The following is a 7,903-nucleotide window of genomic DNA, read 5'->3' on the forward strand; positions in this document are numbered from 1 at the left end:
AGGCTGCCCCGACCAGGCCCCCACTGATTCGGTTCTGCTGACCTAGTGCCCTCTGACCAGGCCCCCACTGATTCGGTTCTGCTGACCTAGTCCCCTCTGACCAGGCCCCCACTGATTCGGCTCTGCTGACCAGGCTGCCCCGACCAGGCACCCACTGATTCGGTTCTGCTGACCAGGCTGCCGCGACCAGGCCTCCACTGATGAGGGTTCACTGATGAGGACACACCCACCAGATCCTGTTGACTAGGTCCCATGTGACCAGGCCTCCACTGAATAGGACCAGTTGACCTGGTCACCAGTGACCCAGCCCATGCTGACAAGGACAACAGTAAGCCCCACATGACTAGGTCTCTACTGAGCAAGCACCGCAGCCCAGGTTTGCACTGACCAGACACCAAATAACCAGCTGCCCCTAAATCTCCCCTCACCAACACCCCACTACTAGGTCCCCCTGATGAGGCTCTCTCTAGGCAGACCCCTGTTGACCAGGCCCTCACCAAATAGGCCTCACTGACAAAGTCCCCACTGACCAGGTCCACACTGATCAGGCCCCTCTGACTAGGCCCCCCTGGCAAGGCCAAAGTGACGACGTGCTTACTGGCCAGGTTTCAAGTGACTAAACCCCAGTGACTACACCTTCACTGACAAGGTCCCCTCTCATCAGGGCCTCACTTGCCAGGCCCCCAGGGACCAGTGACTAGGCTCCCAGTGACCAGGGGGACCTTGGTCCTAAATTTCTTTAAAGTCATGTTCAGGCAATGTGATGTTTGAAAAACCACTACTAGCTTTGTCCACAGATTTAAGTTATCAAAAGTTACCCAAGGTAGTTTTGACATCGAATGCAGCTTTAAACAATTAAAAAAAAATGATACTAGGTTTACTTCTCAAAGCAAATTATACAAGAGAGCCCCCAACCCTGTAAACTACACACTAGGGTCTGGGAGGAAATGGGGGAGGGATGGGGGGGGTGGGGAGGTGGGGAGAGATAGCATGGGGAGAAATGCCAGATATAGGTGAAGGGGAGGAAGGCAACAAATCATGCTGCCATGCGTGCACCTATGCAACAATCTTGCATGTTCTTCACATGTACCCCAAAACCTAAAATGCAATAAAAAAAAGAAAAAAAAAACCTAAACATTCTGACACAAATGCACAAAATTAAGTTGGCAACATTAAGGAAAATCACATTAATTCTGAGATACAGAGTGTGATGTTGAGCAAACTCTTGGCCTTGACTCTTGAAATAATTTCAGAGCAGTTCTCAGTTTTGGCCATCAGGAAGGGAAACTGCCTATGGAACTCTCGCAAACCAATCAGACTAACAAACCATTCAGAGTGCCATATAAAACCTGGGTGATACAGGAAATGCCAGATGGAAAAGCTGACTCTGGTTTTCTGGCCCCACCCCATCTGTATGAGAAGGACTATCCTGTCATTATGTGCAGTGTTTGATGTTTTCACGTATGTTCCTGTCTCAGGAAAACACTGAAGATTAGCTAGCAACCAGGTGGTTGTATCTCATTGGTAAAAGTCTTGGGATGGTTTAATCTCATGGCTTTGCCTGATGTTCACATAAACCTCACTCTTCCTACCCAAGCTGACAGCGTGTTATTGTTTGTGTATGTTCTATGGCTACTTGCTTCCAAAATGCACAATTTAATGTGAAAAAAAGTATGTTGCTATGCCCATCTCTTCTGTCACCAAAATGAAAAGGCTCACAGAATTCCTCTGCCCACCCTCCAGACACATTGCACAGTGACATTCTCTGGAAGTGTGGAAGGCCACGTACAAAGAGTAGAAGTGAGAAACTCCTGCTGTGCACCAGCTGCCTGAAGAAAAGCTTTGGAGGAGTACAGGAGGCAAGTTGCTCAGCTTTGCTCTTACTGTGCTCATTTGCTGCCACAAAAATGGGTAGACTTTTAAAAGCCATGCTGTGGGTCACCTGTAACTTCTGGACCCACCATGATTCTTCCGCAGTCTCCTTTGCCAAATCAAAGCTTTGCAGCAGGCAATCCAGACACTTGTCACTGGATGCAGGGAATGACACCTCACAGTGGAATGGGCATTGGCAGGCAGGGGGCAGAAGCAGTCCTCTAAGAAACAGTAGCTGTGGCACAAGTAGAGGCCAGTGCTACATACAGATGGCAGCCAGGAACCCCACACGTCCAGCTCGATGTCACAACATGGGGAACATCCTACGTCACCCATTACGGCTGATCAGCAGCCTCCACAGGTGGGTCTTTCAGGAGGCAGGAAGTGGAGCAAGGGTCCATGGCTGAGTGCATTATAGGAATATAAACATCATCCATGTCTGGCATGACAAAAACTTTCTGAAGCTCTTGCTCCAGTTTCTTCTCTATCCAGTCTGTCACGTGAACTAAAGTCACTTCTCTCTCTCCAAGTTTTGGCCGGGCTTTCAGCTCCACGTGGTGGCTTTCGGAAACCATACCATACTCGGCCAGTTGGCGGTGGTGGAATGTTGACTGCCAAGGTTCCTCTGCATTCTTGTACTTCAACAGTGAGCAGCAGGGGTGTGTTGGAGAGTTCTTCAATCTTCTTTTTAATAAACTCTGTCTCTGTTGCTTTTTGGAAATATTTTGACTTGGTAATTTATCAACAAACATTTGAACTGCCAGAGTTAGCTTACAGGACACTTGCCAGAGTTTTGTGTGACTATTTTAAACACTTTAAATGCTTGGAACAGGAAACTGCAGCAGCAGGGACTGAACCCCCTCCAGCCACCACCAGCCTGGAAGAGCAGCCCAAGGTCCACCTAGCCGGAAAAACCATGTCCAAACCAGGAAATGGACAGCCCCCAGTCCCTGAGAAGCCGCCCCTGAAGGACAGCATTTCCACATGATTGACAGCGTCCACTCACTGGGAAAGGTGACCTCAGATGTGGCCGAAAGAAGGAAGCTGAACGCAGGGTGTGGCCTGTCGGAGGAGTTAGGTTCTGCCTGACGTTCAGGAGAAGTGACCCTGGTGAAAGGGGATCTCAGGTCCCTGGAGGAGTGGGGACAGTGGTAGATGATGACTTCAGTATCTACTATGATTTTTACTCTGTGGATGAGCACATGGACTCTGACAGCAAGTCGGAAGTTGAAGCTCTAACTGAACAACTAAGTGAAGAGGAGGAGGAAGAGGAAGAAGAGGAGGAAGATGAGGAGTCAGGGAATCAGTCAGATAGGAATGGTTCTAGTGGCCGGCACAAGGCCAAGAAGAAATGGCGAAAAGACAGCCCATGGGTGAAGCCATCTCGGAAACGGCACAAGCAGGAGCCTCCGAGCGCCGAGGAGCCACGAGGAGTGAACGGTGTGGGCTCAGGCCCCAGTGAGTACATGGAGGTACCTCTGGGGACCCTGGAGCAGCCCAGCGAGGGGACCCTCTCCCTCAACCATGCTGGGGTGTCCAATGACACATCTTCGCTGGAGACAGAGTGCAGGTTTGAGGAGTTGCCCCTGTGCAGCTGCCGCATGGAGGCACCCAAGATTGACTGCATCAGTGAGAGGGCAGGGCACAAGTGCATGGCCATGGAGAGTGTGGACAGAGAGCTTTCGGGCTGCAACGCCACCATCCTCAAGCGGGAGACCATGAGGCCACCCAGCCGCGTGGCCCTGATGGTGCTCTGTGAGACCCACCACACCCGCATGGTCAAACACCACTGCTGCCCGGGCTGCGGCTACTTCTGCATGGCGGGCACCTTCCTTGAGTGCCACCCTGACTTCTGCGTGGCCCACCACTTCCCCAAGGTCTGTGTGTCCCAGCTGAATGGTATGGTCTTCTGCCCCCACTGTGGGGAGGATCATTCTGAGGCTCAGGAGGTGACCATTCCCCGGGGTGATGGGGTGACCCCACTGGCCGGCACTGCAGCTCCTGCACCCCCACCCCGTCCCAGGTTGCCCCCGGGAGAGCAGACACTTCCCAGCCCAGCGCCCGGATGCGAGGCCATGGGGAGCCCTGGCGCCCACCCTGCTATCCCCTGGCTGACACCATCAACAGCTCAGGACCCTCCCTGACCCTGCCCAATGGGAGCTGCCATGGGGCTGCCACTGGGGCCAGGCTGGGAGACCCTGGAAAAGGCCCTGGTCATCCAGGAGTCAGAGAGGTGGAAGAAGCTCCGTTTCCATCCTCGGCAGTTGTACCTGCCTGTGAAGCAGGGCGAGCTGCAAAAGGTGATCCTGATGCTGTTGGACAACCTGGACCCCAACTTCCAGAGCGACCAGCAGAGCAAGCGTAGGCCCCTGCATGCAGGCGCCCAGAAGGGCTCCGTGGAGATCTGCCATGTGCTGCTGCAGGCTGGAGCCAACATAAATGCAGTGGGCACCACTGATGGAGGCCGTGGTGAACAACCACCTGGAGGTGGCCTGTTACATGGTACAGCCTGGCGGCTGCGTCTGTACCAAAGAGGAGGGCGGTTCCACCTGCTTCCACCATGCAGCCAAAATCGGCAACTTGGAGATTGTAAGCCTACTGCTGAGCACGGGACAGGTGGATGAAAACGCCCAGGACAGTGGTGGGTGGACACCCATCATCTGGGCTGCAGAGCATAAGCACATCGAGGTAATCCGCATGCTATTGACACAGGGCACTGACGTCACCCTCACTGACAACGAAGAGAACATCTGCCTGCACTGGGCCTCGTTCACTGGCAGCGCCACCATCTCTGAAGTGCTTCTGAATGCATGCTGTGACCTCCATGCTGTCAACTACCACGGGGACACGCCCCTGCACATCGGAGCTCGGGAGAGCTACCATGACAGCGTGCTGTTATTCCTGTCATGTGGAGCCAAGCCTGAGCTGCAAAACAAGGAGGGGAACATGGTATGGGACCTGACTCCCAAGCGCTCCAACTTGCGGTTTGTGCTTCAACTCAACCGCAAGCTCTGACTCGGGGTAGGAAATCAGGCCATCCACACAGAGAAGATCATCTGGCGGGATGTGGCTCGGGGCTATGAGAACATGCTCATTCCCTATGTCAATAGTGTGGACGGGGAGCCCTGCCCCAAGGATTACAAGCACATCTCGGAAAACTGCAAGATGTTCACCATGAACATCGACCGCAACATCACCCATCGGCAGCACTGCACGTGTGTGGACGACTGCTCCAGCTCCAACTGCCTGTGCAGCCACCTCAGCATCCCGTGCTGGTATGACAAGGATGGGCGATTGCTCCAGGAATTTAACAAGATTGAGCCCCCACTGATTTTTGAGTGTAACCAGGCATGCTCCTGCTGGAGAAGCTGCAAGAGCTGGGTCATACAGAGCGGCATCAAAGTTCGGTTACAGCTCTACCAAACAGCCAAGATGGGCTGCGGGGGGTCCATGCCCTGCAGACCATCCCACAGGGAACCTTCATCTGCAAGTATGTTGGGGAGCTGATCTCTGATGCTGAGGCTGATGTGAGAGAGGATGATTCTGACCTCTTCAACTTAGACAACAAGGATGGAGAGGTGTACTGCGTTGATGCTCGTTACTATGGCAACATCAGCTGCTTCATCAACCACCCATGTGACCCCAACATCATTCCCGTCTGGGTCTTCATGCTGCACCAAGACCTGCGATTTCCACGCATTGCCTTCCTCAGTTCCTGAGACATCCGGACTGGGGAGGCGCTAGGGTTTGACTATGGCGACCACTTCTGGGATATCAAAAGCAAATACTTCACCTGCCAGTGCGGCTCTGAGAAGTGCAAGCACTCAGCTGAAGCCATTGCCCTAGAGCAGAGCCATCGGGCCCACCTGAACCCACACTCCCCGAGCTGCTGCCCAAGCTCAGCTCCCTGCCCCCGTCAACACCTGAGAATGGACCACACCCTTCCTCCCCAGCATGGACGGCCACAGCTCAGCCACCTCCTCTGCCACCAGCTTCTCGCAGCCCAAGCCTGGGGGTGCTGCCATCTTCTCTCTCCACCACCCCTTCACACATTCCTGACCAGAGACTCCAGACAGGCCCTGGAGGTCTGACAGCCCCTCCCTCCCAGAGCTGGTTCCTCCCTGGAAGGGCAGCTTCAGGGCCACCCCCTGTTCCCCATCCTCAGCTGAAGTTTGATGAATTGAAGTCGGGCCTCTATGTCAACTGGTTCCTTTTGTTCTCAATAAATGTCGGGTTTGGTAATTAAAAAAAAAAAAGAAATTAATATATTGAAAACATGTTTGAACCCTTATTTTAATTGCGCCGTTAAAACATTTGACTTAAAAAAAAAAGGCCTCGCTGACCAGCCCCCCACTGTCTAGGCCCCACTGAAGAGGACCGCACTGATGACACCCCCACTGAGCAGGTCCCCTCTGAGCAGGCCCTGATGCCTTGTCCCACTACCAGGCCTCCACTCACCAGGTCCTCACTGACCTGGCCCTCATTAACTGCCCTGCATGAAAAGGTTCCCACTGACCAGGTCCCCCTAACCATGCCCCCATAGAATGGATTCCACTGACCAATATTCCCCTGACCACAGTCCCACTGACCAGGTCCCACCTGACAAGGCAAACGCTGGGTCCCACTGACCAGGCCCCTGAGCAGTGGTGCTCAAAGTTCCCTTCCAATGCCCCCCTCAGTCCACAGACCCTTCCATCCTGTCTGCACCCCCAGGGCCAGGGCCCCTCCTCCAGGATGCAGTCCGCCTCAGGCTCCAGGTACCCAGCTTCAAGCTCACCCCTGTGGCCCTCTGGCCCCTGGCCAACCTGATGAGAACCCCCTTCCCATGCATCTGCTCTGACTTCAACAGACTCTCACCCAGCACAGGCTCGGGACATGGGGTTGCCAGATGCTGGGAGGAGGCACAGATCAGAAGGAAGAGGAGGGAAGAAAGAAGGGAAGAAGAGAGGGAGAGAGAAAGGGATGGAGAAAGGGAGGAAGAAAGGTAATGGAGGGAAGAAATGAAGGGAGGGAGAAAGGAGAGAGAGAGGGAGGAAAGAAAGGCCACTGGAGCCTGGCCATCCAGGGATGGAGGACAGAGGTGACCGCAGACTCTGCCAGGGTTGCTCTGCACAAGCTGTCATGAACATTCCAAATGCCACCAGAACACTAGTCATTTGCTCCCCTCTCCTCTGCAGGCTGAGGTTGGACCTCAGCCCTGCTATGGCCTTTGGGAGGGGGAGGCTGGGAGAGGTTAGTCAGGGGCCCGGGCTGCACAGCCTTCTCCTTTTGTCTGCCCTAGGGTGTCTGGGGTTTCCTGCAGAGCTCTGGGTGGAGAATTAATTGTGTTTAACCAACAAGGAAGAGGACTTGAGACCAAGGAGGAGGTGCTTGTTTTCAAGAGAAAGACCATCTTAAGGATGAAGGAATCTAGACTGCTGGCTCTGGTTCCCAATGTGGAACCTCCTTTCCGAGAGTGGTGCCATCTTTCTTGACTTTTTCTGACCATGAAATGCAACTGCCAAAGATGGCAGAGGTAGGTACCTGGCCTCCTGGGCCCTCACTTGCCCAGTTTTCTTCAGTCCTAGGAGCTGAATCAGTTTTGCTGTTATTTGGTCTTGTTTTTAGAGCATAATATATCCGGTTACAGTTCCACCTATCTGTAGTGAAGACAAAGCCACATGATGTCAAATCTGTCTCTTAGTAACCTAAGGTAAAAATTTTGATTAAATGTTAAAATTATCATAGCCTGGTCTTAAAAATTCCACACATGCGAAGTTACTTTTTAGAGAGTCAATGTGCTGTTGAGTAATGATTTCAGCGACTTCTTTTTATGACTGTATTCAGACTGATTTTTTTCTTTTTGAAACCGTCTCACTCTGTGGCCCAGGCTGCAGTGTGGAGTGTGGTGGCACAATCTCTGCTCCCTGCAATCTGCCTCCCAGGTTCAAGAGATTCTGCTGCCTCAGCCTCCCAAGTAGCTGAGATTATAGGTGTGTACCACCACACCTGGCTAATTTTTGTATTTTTAATAGATGCAGGATTTCACCAT

The 7,903-nt window shown here is 52.9% G+C and overlaps 1 pseudogene across 1 annotated transcript; it reads left to right on the forward strand.

Annotated features, from left to right (window-relative positions):
• Nucleotides 1-1,334: 1,334 nt before the first annotated feature.
• LOC116565577 lies at nucleotides 1,335-6,208 on the forward strand (annotated as a pseudogene). The gene has a single exon (XR_004275510.1). The product of XR_004275510.1 is annotated as a histone-lysine N-methyltransferase EHMT2 pseudogene (transcript).
• Nucleotides 6,209-7,903: the final 1,695 nt, after the last annotated feature.

Source organism: Sapajus apella, unplaced genomic scaffold (genome assembly GCF_009761245.1).
Source record: "Sapajus apella isolate SASKATOON/1434 unplaced genomic scaffold, GSC_monkey_1.0 scaffold40, whole genome shotgun sequence".
Classification (NCBI taxonomy): domain Eukaryota; kingdom Metazoa; phylum Chordata; class Mammalia; order Primates; family Cebidae; genus Sapajus; species Sapajus apella.